Source organism: Lutjanus erythropterus, chromosome 22, assembly GCF_056507025.1.
Source record: "Lutjanus erythropterus isolate fLutEry1 chromosome 22, fLutEry1.hap2, whole genome shotgun sequence".
NCBI classification, from domain to species: domain Eukaryota; kingdom Metazoa; phylum Chordata; class Actinopteri; order Lutjaniformes; family Lutjanidae; genus Lutjanus; species Lutjanus erythropterus.
Window position 1 is genome coordinate 568,099 of NC_139338.1, and position 26,955 is coordinate 595,053.

Here is a 26,955-nt window from a genome sequence, read left to right on the forward strand (position 1 = left end):
ATAATTTCACCGAATTTGGCGGAAGCTGTGCTTGAACTCCAGTTGTCACTGCCATCGCTATCGCCATCGCCATCATCTCTCTTCCTCGTCACCATAGTTTTTTTTCTCCCGCTGTAGGACAGAGTCTAGGAGTCGCACTACAAAAAAAACCTATCACACATTTTACGTAGCAGTTGGGGCTACATTTCCAGCGCCCCACCGGCATTAAATTTGGTGACATTGATAGGCCGGATTGGCTACTTAGCTGCAGGGCAGGGGCACTTTGCCGAGCGCCCCATGAGAGAATGATACACTGTAGGTCAGTCTAATCAGAGGCATGCAACTAATTGTGATTGTAATATCCACTCAAAAAAAAAAAAAAAAAGTGGCTGTTGACGGTATTACACTAGGCTTTATCACTTGATTAAAGGCAGGTGTAATCATTCCCACAAAACAAAACAAAAAATCAGGTATGAAATTCAAAACAAAGTTTGAGCTCATTAAATCTGTCAAGGAAGTGCATGATTACTCAAGCTCAGTGTGAAAAAGACACATTTGAAACATTTGGATGAAGAAGGTCACAAAGCTAGCTCGTCAAAACTGCAGTTTGTCCAACAAGAAGTGACATTTTTGGGTCATGTGATGACATGTGAGGGCAAATCCCTCTCCCAAAAAAGAGTAAAAGCATTTTAAAACATTTTCAAACTCAATCATAAAGAAACACGTTATGCCTTTTGTGTTCCTGTTGCAGGCCCTTCATTCCCACTGGTGTTTTCACTGGTGTCCTCAAGGCCCCCCTGAGTGCAATCGCACCTGGGTGAGGCCTAGAAGCACATAGTAAAGTGACATGGACTGCTGATGCAGGGTAAACATTTGTTGACTTAAAACCTGTCCTTCGGAAAACTCTGACGACTCCAACTCTTGGGTTACCAGATCCAAACCGACCTTTCGCTCAGACTGTAGACAAAGAGTGTTGAGTGCTACTCCAGGACCACGGAGACAGACAGAGACCTGTAGCCTACTTTTCAGCTAAACTACGGGAATTCCTACTTTTAAAGGTGACTGTAAACTAATTCTGCTCTCGTATGTCTCCGCCAGTCCCACCAATCTTACGTTGTTTCTTCTGCAATGATTCTCCAGGATTTGCACACGGTCCCATAGCATATCCACCTTTTTCCCCATGGTACCGGTGTTTGTCACAAGGCCCTCAGTCGTGTCCTCCAGCTGGGAGATTCGCTCCTCCACCTCCTCCACTCGTACCTGTAGCCCGCTGACAGAGTTTTTCAGCTCGGTGGTGGTTTCTTTGATGGTCACTACATCAGCAGCTACTTCCGTCAGTTTAGTACTCAGTTTGGTTATTTCAGCAAAGATTTTTTCCATACTTATTTTCTGTTCTGCAGCTTCGTCGGGAGACTTGTCCTCATTAGCAGCTAGCTTGTTCCGAGTAGCTATGTGGCCCATATCCTTAAAATATTTTGACGTTGTCGCCATTTCTCACCGCCAAAAATGTAGTCAAAGTACTAAGAACTTTTCTGGGATAAAGTCTATCAATATTTAGCTCAAGGTAGGCAGATAAATATGGATTAAACAATTAAATTAGTTGCGAGTGGTCTGAGCCCTCCTACAGTGCTGCCATCCTGCTCAGCGTACCCACGTGACTCCTCATTTTCATTTAGCTCTAGGGATAACCTAATCAGCATTTCTGTAAATGTGCCAGTGTTAGACAGACAGTTAGCTGGCTAAATTTCAACTGCAGGTGAGACGTTTTGAAACCTATGAAGTGTATTTTTTGGCCACTTGGGCTGTGTTGATTATATATATGACAGCCACCCCAAACTAGAGCTGTAACATGTAATTGGTTAATAGATAATTAATCAACTATCAAATTAATCACCAATAATTCTGATAATTGATTAATCACTTTGAGTCATTTTTTAAAGAAAAAAAGTCTCAATAGTCTGTTTTTAGTGTGAATATATTCAAATGTGAATATTTTCTGTTTTTTTTAGTCCTCTGTGACAGTAAACTGAATATATCTAGTTTGTGGACAAAAGAAGACATTTGAGGACGTCATCTTGGGCTTCAAGAAACGCTGATCAAGTGATTTTCACACTTTTTTTGACATTTTATAGTCCAACCAACTGATTGATTAATCAATACATTAATTCTGAAAAAATAAATTATGAAATATTAAAAATAATTGTTAGTAGCAGCACCACCCCAAACAAATCAAATAAATGTCATTAGTCCAGTAGTGGCACACTTAAAAGTTATCTTACCTTCTCTGCAATCAAGAGCACTAAACAGTAGAATGAAAACAGATGTATCGGACTTGTGTATACAGCATTTTTATGACAATCAACCATAATCAAAATTCTTTGCTCACCTTAGTTTCCATTGTTTTCACTGGATGCGATTAGTGCATTGTCTTTCTGAGCCACAGCCAGATCTTGGGGTGAATCACTGGGACTCTGGTTCACTACCAGCCTATAAGGATCTGTCACTGCAGAAGGTGATGTGGTGATCAACCTCACCAGATTGTTGATGCATCCCAAAAAGACTGACCAACACTTTTAAATTCACTTAGAGCTGCAAATTAGAGCTGCAAACCACGGCTGCAGACTCAAGAATGACTCGACGACACAATTTTAGAATTCAAGATCTAAACAAGATTAGTGGATTCTGAAAAGGAATAGTGAACTTTAGTGGCTCACTCAGTTACAGCATGGTCTGCGACATGAATATGTTGTTGTCCATGTTGACAACTGTTTAGCTCATCTTGTTCAGATTGCTAATGTAGTCTACAGGCTTTCAGTACACATTGTATTTGAACTTGTTTATGTAATAAATTTGCATTGAACCATTGTAAAAAAAGATATGTAGTGTTCATAAGCTGTTATGTGACAATTTTAAAGATCTTGTTTTTAAAGGTACACTTGTAGTTTTGGGAAAGAATTTTGAATCAAAAAAGAATATTCACGGATACATATATGACTGACTGAATTAATAAATAATTACAGAATAAACAAATTGTCCTCAAAGAGCATAATTTTCATATTGTTTCTTTTTTTTGCAGGGACCCAACTTTCTGGCTTCAGACAGTGTTTGAGGGACCTCATTTCCCTCTTAGGATCCCTTATTTATTCAGTTATGAAAATATATCAATATTTGCGTTTGTATTATTACTTTTCTGAGTTTGAATTTCTTTTCCAAAACTGCATAATGCGCCTTTATAGTTGCTAGGTTTACACTAAATGGTCAGAAGTATGCCACACAGTACCTTCATAACTGTTAAAAGGATGGTTCCTGTTATTCGAAGTGTGTTTGTATAGGGTACTTATCCATAGTCAGTGTATTGCCCACAGTAGATGTTAGTTGCCTGCTTCTGGTTTGGAGAAGCAGCAGGAGTACCGATGTAGATGAGCTAAACAGTATACTGCTTTAGACAGGGTTAGCAGCAAAATATTTTAACCACTTGAAAGTGTTCTTCCCAACAAAAAAGTATTTAACTTTATGCAATATTTCAAATATTTTCACTGCTTTACCTTCCTGTCAGCCAGCCTTTCCAACAGGATCTCACCTTTATACAAGCCAAATATCATATCTCCAAAGCCGCCCGAGTCTTAGCAGAAGCACTACTTACTTAATACATGGTTGGTTTGGAGAGCGCGATATTTGGCTTATATAACAGCAGTATACCATGAGAAAAGGCTGCCTGGTAGAAAGGTGAAGCCGAGAAAATATTCAAAATATAATGTACATTTAAACTGATACAAATTTTTGTAAGTGGTTAAAATATGTTATATGTTGTTGCTGACCCTTTCCTCAACAGTGCATTGCTACGCTTCTGTGCTGGTACGCGTCTTTGCTTCTACAAAATTGGAGGCGTGTAAACATCCATCGACTGCAGGTAAGTCAGTGTCTCATACAACCTAGGTTCTGTATAAACACCTGAAAAATGTTAGAAATTAGTTTTAATACAAATATGAAATATTGTAGTTAAAGATATAGTTTTTGCACACTTTCCTGATATTGTTAGTTACATGACGTTGATAGATACTTTATTTTAAACCAGATTTCCAGAGGCTTTGAGTTGCTACACGGTTTACAGATGGCCAAAAGAAATAAAAAATTACTGAAACTGACTGCCTCACTTTTTTGAGTACATTTCTCAGCACTCTTCCTTTATACATAAATAATATTGTATGACACAGAAAAACATCTTCTGTTTTAAGTTTTAAGTTAGTGTTTTTGAGTTACGGATAGTTAAGAGGGCTGACTGAACATGAAATGATGGGTTTTCATTAGGCCTGTCACAGTACGTAACAGCCAATGAAATACAAGTAATTTTTCCAACAACCAATCAAAGCACAGATGTGTTTTTTTGACAGCCAATCAGAATATAGGGAGATTTTACAACAGCCAATCACAATACAGGGGGATTTTCCAGCAACCAATCAGAATAAAGAGGTATTTCTCAACAGCCAATCACATTACAGTGGGATTTTCCAACAGCCAATCACAATAAAGGGGGATTTTCCAGCAACCAATCGGAATAAAGAGGTATTTCTCAACAGCCAATCACATTACAGTGGGATTTTATAACAGCCAATCACAATACAGGGGGATTTTCCAGCAACCAATCAGAATAAAGAGGTATTTCTCAACAGCCAATCACATTACAGTGGGATTTTCCAACAGCCACTTACAATACAGGGGGATTTTACTAGACTTGCACCGATTAATCGGCAATGCTCGGAATCGGGCCGGTTTTCACGTGACTGGCCTTGACCGGTGACCGGCCGGTCAGCGTCACAAATCCGGTTCTGTGCCCGTCATTGTTACACACATGTTCTGCACGATGGTCACGTCATGCGCGCAGCAGACAAACTGACCGTGACGTCAACACAGCACTGATAACAGCTACACACTCAGACACACGTCTGCATGAAGCTGGTGTCAGCGACAGATTCCAAGAACAGGATAAAGAGAAGACAGACAGTCTACAACGAGACAGAGCAGCTGACAATGTCGCAAAACAGCCGTAAACTCTCTCGCACTTCAGGCTAATGCTAGCAAGCTAGCAGCAGACTGCTGTTCACAGAGGGACAGTTAAAATCTCACCTCCTGTTCTGGCTGAAGAATAAACAACCTGTGTTGATGTGTCTCCTCAAACATTTTCTCATCCAGACTCGTTTAACTTCTGTGTTTGTTTTTCTTACGGCAAAGTTTTACTTCAAACTGTTGCACCGCGTTAGTCTCTGGTTTGTTTACATCCGCTTCCACAAAAGATCACGTGAAATCGCGAACCACGAAATCCCACGAGATGATCTCGCGAGATCACATTCACCCAAATCAGAATCGTAATATAAAATTATAATAAGGCCTGGTTGTAATCTGGATGATTTTGGAGAAAGTATTAAATGAATATTTAATAGTCAGTGTCTTATTATGAACATATTTACAAGAAAAGTTGCAAAAATGTTTGTGAAAATGGAAATCGGAATCGGCTAAGAAAGTTGAAATCGGTGCAAGTCTAGATTTTACAACATCCAATCACAGCACAGATGTTTTTCATGACAGCCAGTCACAATACGGAGTCATTTTCAAACAACCAATCAGAATGTAGGGTTGTTTTGCAACGGCCAATCAGAATATAGGGATACTTTACAACAGCCAGTCACAATACAGGGGGATTTTCCAGCAACCAATCAGAATAAAGAGGTAATTCTCAACAGCCAATCACAATACAGTGGGATTTTCCAACAGCCAATCAGAAAACAGGGGGATTTTCCAATAGCCAATCAGAATACAGGGGGATTTTAAAACAGCCAATCACAATAAAGGGGGGTTTTACAACAGCCAATCACAATGCAGGGGGATTTTACAACAGCCAATCACAGCACAGATGTTTTTCATGACAGCCAGTCACAATACGGAGTCATTTTCAAACAACCAATCAGAATGCAGGGGTTTTTTGCAACAGCCAATCAGAATATAGGGGCATTTTACAACAGCCAGTTACAATACAGGGGGATTTTCCAACAGCCAATTAGAATACAGGGGGATTTTCCAGCAACCAATCAGAATAAAGAGGTACTTCTCAACAGCTAATCACATTAAAGTGGGATTTTCCAACAGCCAATTACAATACAGGGGGATTTTACAACAGCCAATCAGAATACAGGGGGATTTTCCAACAACGAATCACAGTGCAGTGGGATTTTCCAACAGCCAATCACAATGCAGGGGGATTTTACAACAACCAATCACATTACAGTGGGATTTTCAAACAGACAATCAGAATGCAGGGGGATTTTGCAACAGCCAATCAGAATACAGAGGGATTTTCAAACAGCCAATCAGAATACAGGGGGATTTTCCAGTAACCAATCAGAATAAAGCGGTATTTCTCAACAGCCAATCACAAAACAGGGTGATTTTCAAACAGCCAATCAGAATACAGGGGAATTTTACAACAGCCAATCACAATGCAGTGGGATTTTACAACAGCCAATCACAGCACAGGAGGATTTTCCAACAGCCAATCAGAATGCAGGGGGATTTTACAACAACCAATCACAATACAGGGGGATTTTACAATAGCCAATCAGAATACAGGGGAAATTTACAACAGCCAATCACAGTGCAGGGGGATTTTAAAACAGCCAATCACAGCACGGATGTTTTTCATGACAGCCAATCACAATACAGGGTTATTTTCAAACAACCAATCAGAATATAGGGGGATTTTCTAGCAACCAATCAGAATAAAGAGGTATTTCTCAACAGCCAATCACATTACAGTGGGATTTTACAACAGCCAATCACAATACAGGGGGAATTTCCAGTAACTAATCAGAATAAAGAGGTACTTCTCAACAGCCAATCACATTACAGTGGGATTTTACAACAGCCAATCACAATACAGCGGGAATTTCCAGCAACCAATCAGAATAAAGAGGTACTTCTCAACAGCCAATCACATTACAGTGGGATTTTACAACAGCCAATCACAATACAGTGGGATTTTCCAGCAACCAATCAGAATAAAGAGGTATTTCTCAACAGCCAATCACATTACAGTGGGATTTTACAACACCCAATCACAATACAGGGTGATTTTACAATAGCCAATCACAGCACAGATGTTTTTCACGACAGCCAATCACAATACGGGGTCATTTTCAAACAACCAATCAGAATGCAGGGGTTTTTGCAACGGCCAATCAGAATACAGGGGATTTTCCAGCAACCAATCAGAATGAAGAGGTACTTCTCAACAGCCAAAAACATTACAGGGGGATTTTACAACAGCCAATCACAATACAGGCTGATTTTACAATAGCTAATCACAGCACAGATGTTTTTCATGACATCCAATCACAATACAAGGTCATTTTCAAACAGCCAATCTGAATAAAGGGGGATTTTGCAACAGCTAATCACAGCACAGATGTTCTTCATGACAGCCAATCACAACAGAGGGGTATTTTCAAACAAACACTCACAACACAGGGAGATTTTACAATATATACAATTTTACAATATATGATTATCAAAGTTCATAGATTGTTTAATGTGTATGTTATTTAGGAGGTGTGTCAAAAAGTAACAGGACTTAGTGTGCTGTGTGAGCTATGAGTCGGGTAGGGATTAGCGGGTTGTGTCAGTTTGTGACAGATTTTTCCTCAGCCGGACCAGAAACTTCAGGTTGGTTCATTGCTCGGTGCCCAAAAGGTCATATATTTGTATACAATATAATTGATATGAATATGCAGTTATCAGTATGACTATTTCTATTATTGTATATGATGGAATATTAGAATGTCAGTATCAATATATAAAAATGCACAGTAACAAAAATCAAGTAGGGCAAGAACATCCTCTGAATTAAAATTGAATTCAAATATAAAAAATAATTCAGAGGATTATCTTCTGCCTCCTCAAACCTAATGTACCCCAGTGTGGGGGCTGGATTTGTTTTTAGAGTGGCAGTGTGAAAATATTTTAAATGTATGGCAAACAGGTTCTGGTAAGGATGGAATGTAAGGTTTATGCCACAGGTATCCTAAATTAACAGCATTGGGAAATACCCAAATCATTTTTTTATGTTTCTGTAATGGTTAATACACCAGTATGTAGAGGGAATTTAACCAAAATATTTCTAATGCTAAAATGTAATTATTATTGTTATCCATGAATTTTCAAATTTACTGTTTACAAAAAAACCCAGAAAACATAGTAAAGCACATTATTATTTCTTGATTAAGATGTCAAATTATAGTTATTTACTTGCATTCCTGAACAGAAAAAAATGTTTTAGTGGTTGAATGCTATGCTTGATTAATTTCTGACTTCTCAGAGAAGCCCAGTGAGCCAGCTCAAATTTGGGTACAAAAAGGTGAATTCAGTTTGAAATTCCTCATTCCTGTTCACAATGGTGAAACGTCGAGAGTGCAGTGAAAATCAAAGAGTACACATTAAAACACTTCATGATGCTGGATGATCTCTGAGACAAATAGGGAAAGACATGGAGTCAATTGCTTCTGTGCTCAAAAAGTTACATTCAGTCACCCAAAAATTTATCTGTTTCACAAATGAATCACCATAGTTCACGTTCATGTAATTTATGTTTGGAGCAGACAAATCCACATTATCCTGTTTATTTATTTATTTATTTTTTGGTTTGATTTTTGCTGTTACAAATACCCATTTTTGGTAAACTGAAGAATAACGACAAAAAATTAGAAGATAGTTGTGTCCTCAACTTATTTCCACGATCCAATACAAAAGTATCAGAACTGATCAATATTAGTATGCTCAAAATAATATAATTGATTTCAATGCATTGCTGTTTCTTATTAAATTCTCTCACCCCTTTTTTTTCTTTTTCTCACAAGATAATCAAAATTAATTAGTACAGAGGAATTTTCTACTCTTCTACGCATGCTTTTTGGAGTCTTACTTCACACAATATAATTATTACCCAGTAATGATTTTTCCATACACTATTGTGGATTTAGTAAACACTAAGTCTTACTTTGCACAATACGACAATTAACCAGTGATAATTTTTCCCATACAGTATTGTGGTCTTAGTAAACTCTTTTAAGTTAGTGCACCTCCAGGTTTCTACTAAACCTTGGTTAAAAACTGTCGGGACCCTTTCCCATCTCAACTCTTATATCTTGACATCTTTAGTAACCTGATTTTTCCCCGTTTTTTATTTTTCTAAAAATCAATTAAATAAATTTTCAGATTCTCACCAATCAGAATTGTTGAATCGCAGCGCTGAGTGAGTCTGGTCTCGGGTCTAAGGCCCTCCTTCTCACCTGTCTTTGTGGGGAGGTTGAGGTTGAAGGGAATATCTCCTCAGGGTGTGCACTACCACCGTCGACCCTGAGTCCAGAAACCCTCACACAAGCGATCCCACTTCTGACACCAAATTGTAAATTGAAAATCTGAAAATTAAGACCATGACCCCATGACCAAGATTGTCTTTCTGGTGTTTTAATCGAGCTTTGCAAAGGATCAGTACACAGTCACACTCAAAGTGTAAAAGGAACTGATAATCAAGTCAAGAATGTAAATCTGTCTTACAAGGTTAGGAGATGAAGGAGGTTGGGTCAGGATGGACCTGAACTGCTTATCGGGAGAGTCGGGATGTGATTGTGTTATCAGAAGTTGTTCTTCCAAAGGGAAAACAGCTGTGTGTTCAAGGACGAGTAACTAGTTAGTGCCTGACAGAACATGAGAAATAACTAAGAGGAACAACAGTGACCAGTTTGGTGAATAATTTTCCCACCACAGTGGTTACACAGCGTTGGGTAATTTCTCTATCATCCCTGGACACATCAAGACCATAAATACTGGGCAACAGGTCCCACTCGTTACAACACAGACATTCTTCCTCTGTGGGCATAGAGTCACAGCATTCACAGGAGCACAACCAGTCTTCACAGATTCATAGACATGCAGCAGCTGCTTCACCCTCATCTGCCCGTTGCCCCTCTCTCTCTATCCTCATCCGCTCTTTGTTTGTAGGAACTCAAACTCCTCATCCGTATACTCGGGCTCAAATAAGTACTGGCAGCCACTGAAATCAAAGGTCTCATCTACATTCTCCAAATCAGGTAAATATTTAGCCATGACACTTCAATCGGCCTTTTAGCCTAAACAGGGCTGTACAGTGCGACAATTTTCGTCACATTTGCTACTAAAAATCATTCTGTGCGAAGAGAAATACGTGTCCACTCGCACAAGTGTGAAGGAGTTGCGCTGGTATCATGTCTAAAAAAAAATAGTAGGGAAAACAAGGCTATAGGCCACATACGCGAGATAATTTCACGTGTCTGTTATGAATGGCCCATCGGTAAATAGCACTCCCACCACTCATACTACAAGTCCCACAATGCACTGCGTCAGCTGCTGCGCAACTCGAGAAATAAATCAGCTCGCAGTCGTGAAGACGCGAGCTTCTGTCAAACGACAATGTAAACAGGTTTGTCTGTTTAGGCAACTGACTCAGTGCAAAGAAACACAAGTATATGAGGAGGGAGATGAACTGCAGCTCCACCTGAAACCAGGTAAAAATAAGACTGACCCACAGCAGAGAGAGAGAGAGAGAGAGAGTGTCAATATGGACAGATGTGTCGACTTGATATAAAAAACTTTTTATGATCATGAATCATAATATTAATGTACACTTATGTGGTGCGTGATTATTTTTTACTCCTAGTCTGATCTGTCTACTTTTAAATACTTAATTGCTGCGTTATTGTAAGTCATGATGAAGAGTCCAGACTCTGTCTCTCCTCTTCATCTCCTCAGTGTGTGTCAGTGTGTAGTTTAACCTTTTCCTAAAATACTGCTGGTTCTGTGGTGTTACATTTTAAATCTGAAGCCTGCAGTGCACCATAGAAGCTACAGTTGACTTTTCTGTTGAAGTTCTCAGTGCGTTTTGGCCTTGTGTGCATCTTGTGTGCAGACAAAAAGCAAGCATTTTCAAATGTAACCCCCACCTGGATATGTGAGCTGAAATATTCTGAGCTGAAATATTCTCGTTTTCTTTTGTTATTGTTGAAGAAAAACAATATTTTAAATCTTATTTATTTTATTGAGGAAAAAGTTGTTGCAGTCTGGCTGTTCAAATTCATATTTCTGAATAAAACATAGTCAGTTTTAGACAGTTTAATAAATGTTAATCCTGTTTGGCCCGCGACTTAGACTGTGTTTTAAATTTTGGCCCTTTCTGTGTTTGAGTTTGACAACTCTGCTATAGGCTGTCTCTTGTCCTATACGTCAGTTGTTGTAGCAATACTTCACGGGAGTTGTAGTTCTAAGTGTGTACGGTCCTTCTCAATCCGAATACAAAAGAACTACATTTCCGGGGAAACAAACCAAAAAAGCACGGTTTTGTAAATATTGTGTGGCGGCAGGTGAACTGATGGCAGGGAATACGCCATACATCACAGGGAGTACAATCTTTAAACGTGACAACGTTTATAAACACAGTATTACAAAGCGACACATCGCCTGTACAGATGCTCACCTCGCCTCAAGTCAAGTTTTTTTGTAACATATTGTTCTGTTTTGAGTGTTCAATTTGAATGTTCAAGTACGTAAAATAAATAAGAATTGAAAGATCTGCTGCTGATTTAAAAATAATTTCAGTGGAAACGTGGAAAAAAAAGTGGAAATAGTGTTACTGCAGTATTTTATCACTAAGAAATAACAAGATTTGTATGCATAGGCCTATGGTGAGTAAATGGCAGATTTTAGTGTTGAACAGTAAAAATGACTAATTTTACTATTTTTCTCAAAGATGAAACCCTAACATTACAGAATGCATGATTATAATCAGCAACTTTGAGATAAAAAAAAATGTGGTTTGAATGGGAGTTAATTGTCCTTAACATCTAAATCTGATGCTACACAAAAAGTAATAATGCATCAAAGTCAATATTTTGGTTAATCCTTGACATATCCAAGACTGATAAAAAAAAAATGCCCCAGCCACCCAACATTTGTTGTATGGAAAATATGTAAATTTCTTTGCTTTTTTTCATAAATAATAACAGTGATATCGAGTAATCAAACAGGCATTTAAAGGGTTAAACTTCTCAAAATGATTGAATGTTTAGTTTTGGGGGCAGGACTGAAGTTGTTTGAGAGATTTATGCAGAAAAAAGTAGAAAAAATAAGAATCTGTACTTTTTTTAATGTAGTTTTTATGGAGGTGGACATTTTTGTCCTCAACAACCAATTAGGATGGAAATTAAGACGAAGCCAGGGGGTTAACATTGTTAGAATTTCTGATCAGTATCGAATTTAGCCAATAAACACGTTAACTAACTGTCCAACTGTGTGTGCTAATAAATTTTTCTTTGTGCTATTAAAATTTTTAACTTGCTAGCACCAGTGCTACCACCTAAAAAAGTAAGTGTACAGCCCTGCTAAATGTCATCTGTAGCCTTTCAGGTCCAAATGCTCTGTAGTCATGGTAATGGGGTCCTTTGACGAGAGGGTCCTGCAAGGACAGATGGACCACGTTAATTCCAGCCCAGGTGCCCCACTCCCAAAGCAAAAAAGCTACGAAGATCTAGAGAGGGACAGCAGAGAGGAGGGAGGGGGATCGTGTGTGAAGTGCCGACTGATAGAAAACTTTTTTGATGATAAATCCTGATGGTACTGAACAGTTATCTGATTAAAATATCTGTCTGAAACAGACAGATGCTCGGCTACTCTATGAAATGTTTGTCACTTCACTGCATTATTCTGAAGCCTGCAGTGTGTTTTGGCCTTTGGGAAAAAAGTGTATAGTTTTTTTTAAGGCTGCCTCAAGGGTTAAAGGGATATTTTTCAAGTGTTTAAAGTGTAATTCAAATGTAACTTTATTAAATCAAATACATTAACCTAAATGACAAATATGCCCAGAAACCCTCAGAGGCACTGCATTTGGCATAAAAATACATGCTCAAATAATTACATGACAAACCCAACTCCATCAGGCACAGATGAGCATACTGACCTGCTCAATTTAACATTAAGGCCAAAACGCACTAAAATCTTCAATAGTTAAGTCAACTGAAGCTTCTAACAGCGCAGTGCACTGTAGCGATACTAATTTCAAACAAGGTAAACTTCCAGCTCTCCTCACAGATCAACGATAAAGAAGGGCACTACTTAATGGTCAAAGGTTTAATTGACCACAAACAAGTTACATTATTGAATGTTTATAGACCACCAGGAAATAATAAACAGCTGATCAAAAAAGTTTTTAATCTTATATCTGGTATGTGATATAGTGTCAGGTGTGTTGGTATGTGGGGGAGACTGGAATATCCAACTTTATTCCTCCATGGACTCCTCAAACAAAACAAAACAAAAAAATAATAAGACCTGAAGCAGTATACATCAAAAAATTGCTTAAATAATTTGGTATGCTAGATGTGTGGAGGGAGCTACACCCACTTGATAGATGCTTTACTTTTTTTTTCTCATGCTCATTCTGTATATTCAAGAATTGATTATTCTTAATTCAGATCACCACAAGATTACCAAATGTAACATTGGGGTAAGGGGCATCTCTGATCATGCAGGGGTATATTTAACACTGCATTTTGACAGCAAGCCCAAAGACACATTGTGGAGATTTAACACTAATCTTTTGAATGATCCTCAATGTCAGAAATACAAAAAGGGAGAATTTCAAGAATACATGACCCATAATGACAATGGCACAGTGTCTCCCAGTACACTGTGGGACGCTGCAAAAGCTGTTATAAGAGGTAAACTTATCATGTGGTCAGCTCAGAAGAAGAAGGAAAAAGAGAAACAAGGATTTGACTGAAAACTTAAAGTCTTTGGAGAATAAACACCCATTGGAATGGTATTAAACCTTTAGAGAGATTATAATACCAGTTCTTAAGGAATGTTTTAATTATGTTCTTCGAGGGGGGGAGACTCCATCGTCCTGGACACAAGCAGTAATTTTAGTAATTCCTTACACAGGTAAAGATAAGTCTAGTTCTTACAGACCCATATCTGTTTTAAATAAGGAGGAAAATATAATCCTGGATTTGACAGATACAGACCAAACTGGTTTTGTAAAAAACAGGCAGACCCAGGACAATGTGAGGCGGGCTTCCACCTCATTGAGTATATGAGAAACAGTGGATAGAGAATCTATTGCGGAGAAAGCTTTTGATTCTGTTCGATGGGAATATTTATACTTGGTTCTTAGACGATTTGGTTTTAACAGCCAGGTAGTTGGATGCCTGAAATCTTCACCTTCATTGCTCTCCCACAGCCAGAATTAAAATAAATGGGAATTTATCTAAAACAGCGTCTCTTGAGAGGGGATGTCGTCAGGGATGCCCCCTCAGCCCTACACTTTTCGCCCTCTTCATTGAGCCACTAGCACAGGAAATCGGAGAAGATAATGACGTAACAGGCATATTGATTGGAGATACACAACACAAGACCTGTCTGTACGCAGATGACATTCTTGCGACGCTTACCAACCCTAATGAAAGCTTGCCTAAATTACTATCTCTTCTTAAAGTATTTGGTTCATACTCCGGGTACAAATTGAACTTACAGAAAACCCAAACTTTTTACTATGAACCACAAGAAAAAGTTTACAGATTATGTCATTTTAAATGGAAGGGTGACATAATTAAATACCTGGGAGTACAAATACCTAGAGATCTAACTGCCATCTATGAACATAACTATACTCATATAACAGTGGATATTAAGGCCGATTTAAATCGCTGGTCATTATTACCAATGAACACGTATAATCGAATAGACGTTATAAAGATGAATATATTACCCAGGCTGCTCTACCTTTTTCAGTCATTGCCTGTTGACGTCCCTCCCAAGCAATTCAGTGAGTGGAACAGAATGATTTCAACCTTCATTTGGGGAAAGCAAAGACCCAGGATTCGATTTCAAACATTACAATTGCCCAAGGACAGAGGAGGAAGGGCTTCAGCCTGCTTAGAAGATTATTACAAAGCAGCACAGTTACGTTTTCTGTGTGATCCTACATATGATGCGCAACGGAAAGACATAGAACAAACTCAAACAAACATACCTCTTCAATCTATATTTGGGGAAAAATCCCTTCAGAAGAAATATTTAGACAAATTATCTAAATGGACTGCAGTCCCCTTAAACATTTGGCATAAAGAATTTAAAGACCTGAACTTCGAGAGGAATGCACGAATATTACACTGGGTGGCGTACGACACAGAATTCACACCGGCTAAATTTGAAAACAGATTTAAACTCTGGACAAATGCAGGCATGACCTCATACTGTATGATATCCTCCAATAGAGGCTTAGATACCTTTCAACAACTTTCAAAAACATACAACGTAGTAAAGAAAAGCAATAACCAGAAAATGGTTGAGCATAGAACCTCCTAAAACCTTTGAGTGGATAGAAATAGTTAATGACATTTATACTATGGAACGATTGACCTTTTCCCTGAAAAAAATGGAAGTCCTATTTGAAACTGTAGTGATTTCTTTATACATGTTTGGTTGGAGAAACAATGTAATGTATTTTTCCTATGCACAAACAGAGCAGACTTTTAAGTTAAGAAAGAATGGGAGACATCTCACTTTGAAGGAAACACTGACGACTAGCATTAAATGGAGCCAAGGATCATAAAAACTTTTTGGACCTCAAATAACACTCATGGACATAAAGGACTTTTTCGACAATGAATGTAACCCGGGTTCATTCAATCCTCATTCTGTATGTTTAACATTTCTCTACACCTGTGATGACCCTGTCTGTTTTAAGTTCTGTTTTTGTTTAAAAGAAAATAATAAAAATAAAGTAAAAAAATTGTGTTGTTAAAAAGGAATTCACATTAAAGCATTAACGCGTTAACTTTGACGGCCCTATTAAATATACATTCATTGCATAGTTTGTGTTTTGCAGCTACACCCTACCTCAGAAATGTTGTGTTTTTTGTCTGACAAATAATTACAGGAATATTTTTTAGTCATAATTTGTCTGCAATCTCATTATGTGAAAAAAAAAAATAGTATCATTAAGCCAGTATCAGAAATTGTATCGAATCGTGAGTTGAATGCATTGTTACATCCCTAGTCACCATTAAGGATGTTCCTGGTGACTAATTTCCCTGTCGATTAAGGCAAAATTGAATTTAGACTAATCGACTGGTCTAACACTAAGAAAACACTCAGAAAGCTGCTAAAATGTAGTAGAATTTATTGATTTATAATGTTAAACACTGTCCGAAAAAAATACTGTGTTTATTAAGAGCCATTTGAAGACGTTAATCACAGTCTACAATCGCAAAATCGTACTTTAAATGCCGCTGAAATGCGCGTTATTTTGCGCTGTGCAATACAAGCCTCACACATTTCTGTACAAAACATGACAACAACTCACTAAACGCTTCACCTTTTCAGACCAGAGGGTCACAGTGTCTGCGGGTAAAGGACCCAGAGCTAATGTTAGCTGCCAGCCTGACACACAATGTGGCTAATGTTAGTAATGCTAGCAGCAGCAGTTTGGCTTGCAGATTTATGTCCGTGTAAGTTCTTAATGTGGGCACATTTCTCCAGTCGAGTGAATACATATCAGCTTATTCTGTCACAGTTTTACATTCATCTGTCCGACTTTGCAACTCTGGATGTTTATATCAGCAAACATCCCCAAACATCATCCAGACTTCTTCAGGTTTCTTCTTTTGTTTTGTTTTTTCTCACTGCTAAGCATTACTACAGCAAACTGTTGCATGAAGTCAGCCTCTGTTTTGTTTACATCTGCCTACCATCACAAGAGATTGCGCTTCCTCTGGTATATAAACTTGATAAGACTGAGGCTAAGAGTGACCCGGAGCACTTTTGAAGAAAATGTAAAAGATTTCATTGCCAGTGATTTATTATGAATGTACAATTCAATTTTCCAAAAATGTTTTTGTATACTGCCGATTACAGGTCTTACAAAGAAAGAAAATTTGAATTAGCAAAGGTCAGACTTTAAATAGAATGGAATTGGCCATGGACACTGCAATCTATACAATTCTAATCATACAGTTGGTCTAATAATGTTGGTTGGTTAATGGTGTAATAATTTGTGTATCAATTACTTTGTGGCTGATCAGGTTAATTATCAGCTAATTATTGTCAGTTTCTAACTGCAGTATGCAATAAATGGTTGCCCTTTGTGTGTGTTTACCTGTCACTCACTACTGAAAGTACACAACACAATAAAAACCCGATATTTTTATAATAGTGAAATATAAAATGAGTTTTTACGTTGTCTGATTGACTGCATTTATTTAGTGGTTTGATTAATGGTTTAAGGTTACGGGCTGTTTCCCAGAGTTGGGACAACCTTAAGGGAGACCTTGAAATACAACTTACGATGCACGTAGCGCTACGAAGGCTCTGGGAAACGGGGCCCAGGTCTGACAAAGAAAGAACCAATACTTTTATAGTCATACTCCTATTACGCTATACCACATGGAAGCAGCTTACCTTAATAGTGATAACGCACTTGCCACTCTGTATTTTACACCCAGCAGCAAAGTCTTGTAACACCAGTATACACACTGAGTGTTAAAGTGAAAAACATGGTGACACAAAACACTGCATGCCAAAAACATAATATAGGACAAGCAATTGTATAATTCCTCTGGAATAAAAAAAAAAAAAACATTAAAAAAACACAGAGAAATAACCACTGGCAAAGGACAATCCCATCGTTACTTTGTGATCATCTCATGAAATCTTTGAATTGATACAACAAAGTACGTAGTAATTTCTGTGGTAGTGGATCTTTTGTTTGTTCCGTTTTGTTATATGATTTTGTCTTTTATGTGATGCAGAACAGGAATTAGCTGTAAACCAGTTTTAAGTGAGTCAGAGCTGTTTAATTCTAACTGATTTTATTACATTATTTTTAATCTTTTCCTGCAAATAATAAATGAAATAAAAGTGAAAAATGTTGTGTGTTATTGTAAGTTTTAAGGCTTTCACAAAGTAATAAAACTATTTGTGCAGCATCATGCATAATGTACATAAGATGAGATAAGTACAACATTGACTTTGATGCATTATTAGTTTTTGTGCACCATCAGATTTGAACTTTTTCTCCTTTTCATACTGTTGGTGGATGAAATTTCCCCATCGACTTCCATTATAACCACATTTTTTGATCGCACAGCCATTACAGTATAAAAAGATGCATTCTGGTCTGTAGGGAAGAGGTCAAATTAGTTTTTAATGTTGACCACCTCATGACACCATTTACCCACTATAGGCCTATGAATGAAATGCTGGTCATAAAGCAAGTATGAAAAAAATTCTAAATGTTTCAGTAATACTAGTTTTCATTTTCCCTGAAAAAACAAAACTCAGAAAACCAAATGCATATTGAGGGTGCATGGTTGGTTTTCTGTTTCATTTTGTTGGCGTCGGTGACAGAGCTTATAAAATTGGCATTTAAAATATTACAATTCTAAAAATATTTAAATATTTAGTAGTTTTGACCAGAACTGAGGTTAATTAACATATTTATGCAAAAAAAGTTGAAAAAATATTTATCTGATATATTTTTACAGCAGTTTTTGTTAGTGGCTGTTTTCAGCCACTAACAGTAATTCCAACAGTACTGAAACAGAGTTTATTCCAGATAGATATAATTTACTCTACTAAGTTGCCTTACTTGGCAGTTATCTCCCTGGACGCCCAACAGGCATTTGATCAAATTGAATGGAAGTACATGTTTGCTACTATTCTTGCCCCAAATCCTCCATTTTGACTAATCATGACAGGTCTCCCCCAGGCAGGGTTGCTGCCTCTCCCCAATGCTCTTTGCGCTGACTCTCAAGCCTCTGGCCATTTCTATTAGAGCCAGTCCCCAAATCACTGGTATAAGTTGCGGCACATCTCATTGTACCATTGGTCTGTACGCAGGTGATATAATCTTGTCTCTAAACCCAGAAAGCTGCCAAAAGCTGTTTATTATATCAAAAAGGGGAAACAGGGATGTTTTTAGATCTTTTAGTGTTAACTGGGGAAAAAGTTTGTTCATGCCCTTCTCTCATGGTCTCGACGCTGGCTTTCTCGGCAATCTACCCTTCAGACTTTCCACTGAACACCTTGTGTATCTCGGGATTAATATCACTAGAAACCCTAAATTTCTTTTTAAACTTAATTTTTTGGATTTGGGGACTAAAACTATGATAGATAAATGGAAATTTCTCGTTCTTTCTTTAATCGGATGTGTTAATATTATTAGGATGCTAGTACTCCCCAAATTTATTTCTCTCTTTCAACATGTCCCGATTTTTCTTACATCTTCGTTCTTTAAAATATGCCCTTCATTTGGGCTAACGAAGGTGGCCAGGGCCTTCTTGTCTTCCTACATTATTACTGGGCCTGCAATGCCAGTTCATGGGTTTTCTCATCATTCTGCTGCTAGACAGAAGAGCAGTGTCTGTATCAGATGGCCTGACTGGAGCCTCTTTAATGGCCTTTTTATTTTCACAGCCAAATCCACCTATCAAATGTCTAAAGGATGACTTTATTTTTTTTTATATTATTCAGTTTAAAGTCATTCATTCTGTCTCTTCTACTTGTGATAAGTGTAAGTCAGGTGATGGTGAGGAAGTGTTGAGTATAGAGAAAAAGATTTTTTTATTAATCTAATATTACTACTGTGTAAATTCCATATTCATGAATGTAAACTTAAAACCTGTCTTGTTTTTATTTCTGCCAGCAAAAAATAAAAACTGCTCTCTTTACCCATTTTTCTTTTTTGGTTTAAAAAAAAAAAAAAAAAAAAAGCACTCACTTAAAGGCATACTCCCTCTTGTGGCATGGATTGGCAACAACTCAGGGTTTCATGTGTGCAATGTCTGAATACACCTATGAATTACTGGTAGAAAATTAATTATTGATTTTTCAGGGAGTAAAGCAATACGTTTTTGAGTTAACGGGATATTACAATCTTAAAATATTAATTCTGTATCTGCTTTTGACTAAAATCCAATGAATACTATGTCCTACTGGCTTTATTTTTTAATATACGGTTACTTTCACATTTTGCATAAATGATTTGCAGCAGCATTTCTCATCTTTCTTATAAAACCCAAACTTATTCTACACTTGAGTCTTATGAAAGTTTGGTGATGCGACGCGGTACAATGTCAATTCTGTCACTGTTTTCAGCACCGTCTGTTATGAGCAAATGAAGAGGAGCCACAGGAGAGGGAGGAGGGAGCGCTTGTTTTTGTGAGTGAAAAAGCACAGAGCCACGAGTCTGACCCACAGAGACGTCATGTCACTGTGAGAACAGGTAACACAGAGCATCACTGTTCCTCCACACTAATCAAAACCACACCACTCTTCAAATGAAACAGAGCAGCAGATCATCTTACTGCAAAAATACTGATATTTTAAACAGTTCTAAAGTTTCTCATTTATCTCATTTACAAATGAGACTCATAATAAGATATAAACATCACTGTAAAGTCTCCTTCTCTGTCTCTACTGTTACTATATTTAGTAAAACTATCAGGATTTTTTGGCAACTAACAGCACTCTACAAACATAGCATTAATTGAATCAAAATGTAAAGACTGACACATTGCATTGTCTTGTATTGCGTCGTATCGTATTGTATCGTATCGTATCAGAATTGAATCGTATCGAACCGAATCGTTGGCCGCTTAAAGATTTATAAATTATATCGTATTGTTGAACATGTATCGAGATACGTATTGAATCGTCTCAGTCAGTGAGATTCACACCCCTAGGCCTGATGCTATCAGCTAGTGTTTGTGAATCGTACTCCTTACAGCAGTGGTTCCCAGGCTTCTTTGGCTCGTGATCAAATATCGGCAATATCTGGTTAAAACATATATTATAATGCTCTCTCTTAACCCACCATATTTAATTGAGCAGCTGAGGTTGTGTTTTTAACATTATAAAGATTAATTTAATTTTAATTTAGCAATTATTTATTTATTATTTATTTAATAATTTTATTTTTCAAGTTCAAAACATTTGGCCCCAATATAGCTCCATAGGTTTAAAGCTAAAACCCAAAAAGGGCACACTTTGAAGCATATATTCCCTCCTGTAGTATTGAGGGGCAACACTCTTCTCTTCATAAGCTCGATTCTCCTGGCTCTTATTTTGATAGAACTAATTTAATTTCCAGGTCAGATGTCTGCCTTTCAACGGTTTTCAAGTCAACAAGTAAGAAATAAGATAACACCAGTATAATTTACAATAATTATTTGGATTTCTCTCTTGTTTTTATTTCTGCCAGTAAAAATAGAAAATTAGCTCCCTTTACCAATTTTTCTTTGCTGGCTTAAAAGCAGTAACTTGAGGGTATACTCCCTCTTGTGGCATAAATAGGCAACAATTTGGGGTTTCATCTGTACATTGTGTGAGTATACCTATGAATTACTGGTTAAAAATGACATATTTATTTTTCAAGGAGGAATCTGACTGTTCAGTTATCTCTGTGCAAGCAGCTACAGTCTGAGAGGCTACACTTGACATTTAGGCTAAAAACATGGTGTAAATGGCGTCTTTTTGGGTCAAATTTTAATGTCGCAACTTACGGACACTTGGATTACACCACATGAGCAGTATGAGACATTTTGTGGGGGTTTTTGTGTGTATTCTTTTAACATTTTAAAATTGGTCACTGTTCACTTCAATTGTACTGGATTTGGCTGCAACACTGTTTTCCACAGAAACCCCGGGAGTGTTTTGTGAACTGGAGATCTTCACTCAGTGAATTTTCAGTTTTGGGGGAACTACTGCTTTAGGACATTGCAACCTTCAAATATTAATTTTGTATTTGCCTTTAAACAATATCCAATGAATATTTATTATATTGATATATATTTTTTATTTTCATAAAGTTACTTTAACTTCTGTGTCAAGTCTTCCTGTCAGTCATATCAAAATGGAAAACAATACATGTATGTTTTGTGTTGATATTAAGGTGTCACTACCAGTTGTAACCCATAGAGGGAGCTGGTGGTGGTGAATAACAAGTGGAGGTACCACGAAGAAGGAGGAATATAAAAAATAAAGTTTGGAGCTAGTTAGCTCGTGTAAAAAAGACACAAGTCTCATCATTCTTAAAAAGATGAACAAAACATGGTACCAGGAGTGAAAGGCAGCTCATAACTGTCGACTCGGGATGGAGCCTTTGAGGCCACCGGAGGGACTGAAACTGGTGGGAAATGTCGACAGCAACTGGCGGAGATTCAAACAGCATTTCAAGCTGTACATGGCTGCCATTGGACTGGACTCGAAGCCTGACGCCAGGAAAATCGCGCTACTGCTCACAGTAGCGGGTCCTCAAGCCATCGAAGTCTTCAATACATTCGAGTTTGACGAGCGTGAGGACAGCGGTAAATACGACAAAGTTATTGAAAAGTTCCAGGCACATTGCTCGCCAAGAAAAAACACAGTATATGAGAGATACGTGTTCCGTTCGCGGATGCAGCAGCCTGATGAGACTTTTGATTGCTTTGTGACTGATTTGAAACTGAAGGCGCAATCATGTGATTTCGGGCAGCTGAAAGATTCTATGATCCGTGATCAAATTGTGTATGGGATCCATGATAAACGGACGAGGGAACGGCTGCTACGGGATCCTCAGCTAACACTCGAGGAGGCAGAGAGACAGTGCCATGCAAGTGAGTTAGCACAACAGCATGCAAAGACATTTAGTGAAACAGGTATCACTGCAGGACATGACAATGCAAAAGTAGCTGTGGTTAAAAACAAGATGAAAAGAAGCACGCCACAAAAGAAAAGCACAGATGATGCGAGCTACACCTGCAAACGCTGTGGTGGAAGGCACGAGCCCCGACAGTGTCCTGCATATGGCAAAAAGTGTTCAAAATGCAATGAAAAAAAATCATTTTGCAAAACAGTGTCTCTCTAAACCAAAATCAGTACGGTTGGTGGAAGAAACTGACCTGAGTGAGACTTTCTTTGTCGGGATGGTGTCATGTGACAGTGCACAAAAGCAGCAGAAGGACACAGAGGAAAATGAAAGGTGCTCAGAAAAAGGAGACACTTGGCTGGTGTCACTTCAAGTAAATGGAGCTATAGTACTACTAAGGATTGATACAGGTGCACAGGCGAACCTAATTAGCATGACAGAAATCAGTGCTATGAAAGAAAAGCCCAAAATAATCCAGAAAAAAGTGCCGCTGAAGGACTACAATGGAAAAGACATTGAAAGCATAGGACAGTGCAGACTAAAAGTTAAAGTGAAAAATAAAACATACAATGTACTGTTTTCAGTTGTACCTGAGGGCCGTGAGTCACTGCTGGGCGGGGTTGCATCAAAGACATTGAACTTAGTGAGGAGAGTGTATCACATTAATTGCTCAGAAGCAATAAGTGCGCACTCAGGCACAGTTGACTCTATTGTGCACCACTATGATGATGTCTTCAAAGGAATGGGATGTCTGCCATACACATACAAAATCCAATTAAAGGAAGATACAAACCCAGTTATTCACGCGCCGCGCAGAGTTCCAGCTCCACTTCGAGAGCGACTCAAAAAGGAGCTGGACAGGATGTCTCAGCTGCACGTCATCACAAAAGTGGAGGAACCTACAGAGTGGATAAACTCGATGGTGTGTGTGGATAAAAAGAACAAAAACAAAGAACTGAGAATATGCATGGATCCTGGAGATTTAAACAAGAACATAAAACGTGAGCACTACCAGATACCAAAGCGTGAGGAGATTGCAAGTGAAATGGCAGGAGCCAAATACTTCTCAAAACTTGATGCAGCGCAGGGATTCTGGCAAATCAAGTTGGATGAACAAAGTTCAAAATACTGCACGTTCAACACACCTTATGGAAGATACAGGTTTCTCAGAATGCCATTTGGCATAATCTCAGCTTCTGAGATTTTTCATCATGCAATGGACAACATGTTGGAGGGACTTGAAGGGGTCCGTTGTTATGTCGATGATGTGGTCGTCTGGGGGTCCACCCTTCAGGAACATAATGAAAGACTGATCAAAGTGCTCCAAAGAGTGCGTGAGAATGGACTGAAGCTAAACCGTGCCAAGTGCCAATTTGGTATGCAGGAAATGACATTTTTGGGTGACAAACTGTCTGCACAGGGCATTGAGCCTGATGAAAAGAAGATAAAAGCTATCCTAGGCATGCCACGGCCAACTGACAAGAAAGGTGTGCTTAGGGTAATGGGCATGATAAACTTCATTGGAAAGTTTATTCCAAACTTGTCTGTCAGGACGTCAGCATTGAGACAGCTCCTTCATGATTCAACAGAGTTTGAGTGGACAGAGAGGAACGAGAGAGAGTGGAAAGCTTTAAAGACCACACTGACAACTGTTCCTGTGCTGGCTTATTATGACTCAACCAAGAAACTGAAAATTTCCACAGATGCTTCAAAGGACGGGCTTGGTGCTGTCTTGCTACAAGCAGAAGGAGAAAGCTGGAAGCCAGTAGCATATGCTTCCAGATCCATGACAAAGACTGAAAGCAAATATGCTCAAATTGAAAAAGAGTGTCTTGGACTGACTTATGGACTGGAAATCTTTCATTGTTATGTGTATGGACTTCCCAGCTTCACAGTTGAAACAGATCATCGTCCTCTTGTGTCGATCATCAAGAAAAGCCTGAATGAGATGTCGCCGAGGATTCAGCGACTCATGATGAAAATGCAAAGGTATGACTTTGAGTTGATATACACACCTGGCAAGCATCTAGTGTTAGCCGATGCACTATCACGTGCTCCAGTGTTGAGTCCTGTGAGTTCCACTGAAAAAGAAGTAGAGAACCATGTGAACATGATAGTTGAGTCTCTGCCAGTGTCAGATGCAAAGTCAAAGCAAATAAGTGAGGAAACTGCTAAAGACAAGGAGCTACAAACTGTGATAGAACACCTCCAAACTGGCTGGCCCAGAGGGCCCTGTCCAAAATACTATCACATCAGATCTGAGCTAAGTGTGGCAAATAGACTGTTATTGAGAGACAAACGGATTGTCGTTCCACACAGCCTGAGAATGGAAATCCTACAGAAACTACATGAGGGACACTTGGGCATTGAGAAATGCAAAAGGAGATCCAGAGACTCTGTATACTGGCATGGAATAAACAAAGACATTGAAAATATGATAGAAAAATGTGAGACATGCAAAAGGCATCAGAGCAAGCAGGCCAAGGAACCCATGTTGATTCCTGACCTTCCCACTGAACCTTGGAAGAAAGTAGGAACAGATTTGTTTCATTTCAATGGAAAAGATTATGTGTTGGTAATTGATTACTACTCCAATTTCCCAGAAATTGCTCTGCTCACGAATGCAACTGCTAACAGTGTTATTACACATGTCAAGTCCATATTTGCCAGGCATGGAATACCAGAGACTGTAGTCAGTGACAATGGCCCGTGTTATAACTGCAATGAATGGCTGCAGTTTGCAAAACAATATGGTTTCCATCATGTCACATCCAGTCCCCAGCATGCGCAGGCAAATGGCAAAGCAGAAAAGGGAGTGCACATCATTAAGCAGCTCTTGTAAAAGGCCACAGACAGCAAGTCGGATCCATACTTAGCTCTGCTGAGCTACAGGTCTGCCCCCCTTGACTGTGGTCTCTCCCCAGCAGAACTTTTGATGAATCGCAAGCTGCGCACTACTCTCCCCCGCTACACAGAGAACAAACAGAAAACGGAGATTCAGTTGAAAATGGAGAACTTGAAGTGGAAACAAAAACAGCGCTTTGACAAGTCAACAAAAGCACTGAGACCACTTGCAAAGGATGATGTGGTGAGGATCCAAGACCAGGATGCTTGGAACAAAAAAGCTACGGTTCTTCAAGAAATAGGACCACGGTCCTATGCAGTGAGAACTGAGGATGGACATGTGTTCAGAAGGAACCGGCGTAACCTTCTGAAAACCAAAGAGACTTTTCAAAAGACACTGTGTAGTGATGCAGATGGAGAAGATGCTGTGTCACAGGCTGACACAGTGCCTGAGTTGAAATCTGATGGACACGTACAGGTGGACACAAGCAATGTTTCCACAGAGTTACCTGTACTGAGGCGATCTGAATGTCAGATCAAAAGACCAATTAAACTTGACCTTTAAATCAAAGTGCTCGATGCTAAAGTAAAAAAAAAAAAAAAAAAAGAGACGGATTGTACAATCTATGGTTTTTGAAATGTGTTTATTTGACAGTAAGAGCTTGGTGTTAATTGAAAGCATGGTGAACAGTTAAAAAAAAAAAAAAAAAAAAGCTGGAGATAAAGTTACCAAGAAGTTAATATAGAGTTGAAAATGTTGTAATTGTGGTTACAATAATTCTGATTCATCGTACTGGTATTACATGAATGTGTTAAGGCATCTGTTTTCTTATGCTCACAGTTCATTACTTCAAAGAAAGGAGGATGTGTTGATATTAAGGTGTCACTACCAGTTGTAACCCATAGAGGGAGCTGGTGGTGGTGAATAACAAGTGGAGGTACCACGAAGAAGGAGGAATATAAAAAATAAAGTTTGGAGCTAGTTAGCTCGTGTAAAAAAGACACAAGTCTCATCATTCTTAAAAAGATGAACAAAACATGTTTTAGCAAACAGGACATTGCAACCTTCAAACATTAATTCTGTGTTTGCCTTCAACTACAGTGAAATTACATTAAATAAACAATATATCAATATATATAATATATATGGCTTGTGTCAGTTAGGCAATGAAGGAAAGCATCACAAAAGGCACAAATATTATAAGTTAAAGGCAAGATATTAGTTAAAAGCAAATACAGAAATAGTATTTGAAGGTTGTGTTGTCCCATTTACTCAGGGACTTATTGTTTTATGTTCAGATGTAACAGAGATAGCTAAACAGTCACTGGGCACTAGTTTCCTCTCTGAAAAATAAATGTGTAATTTTCAG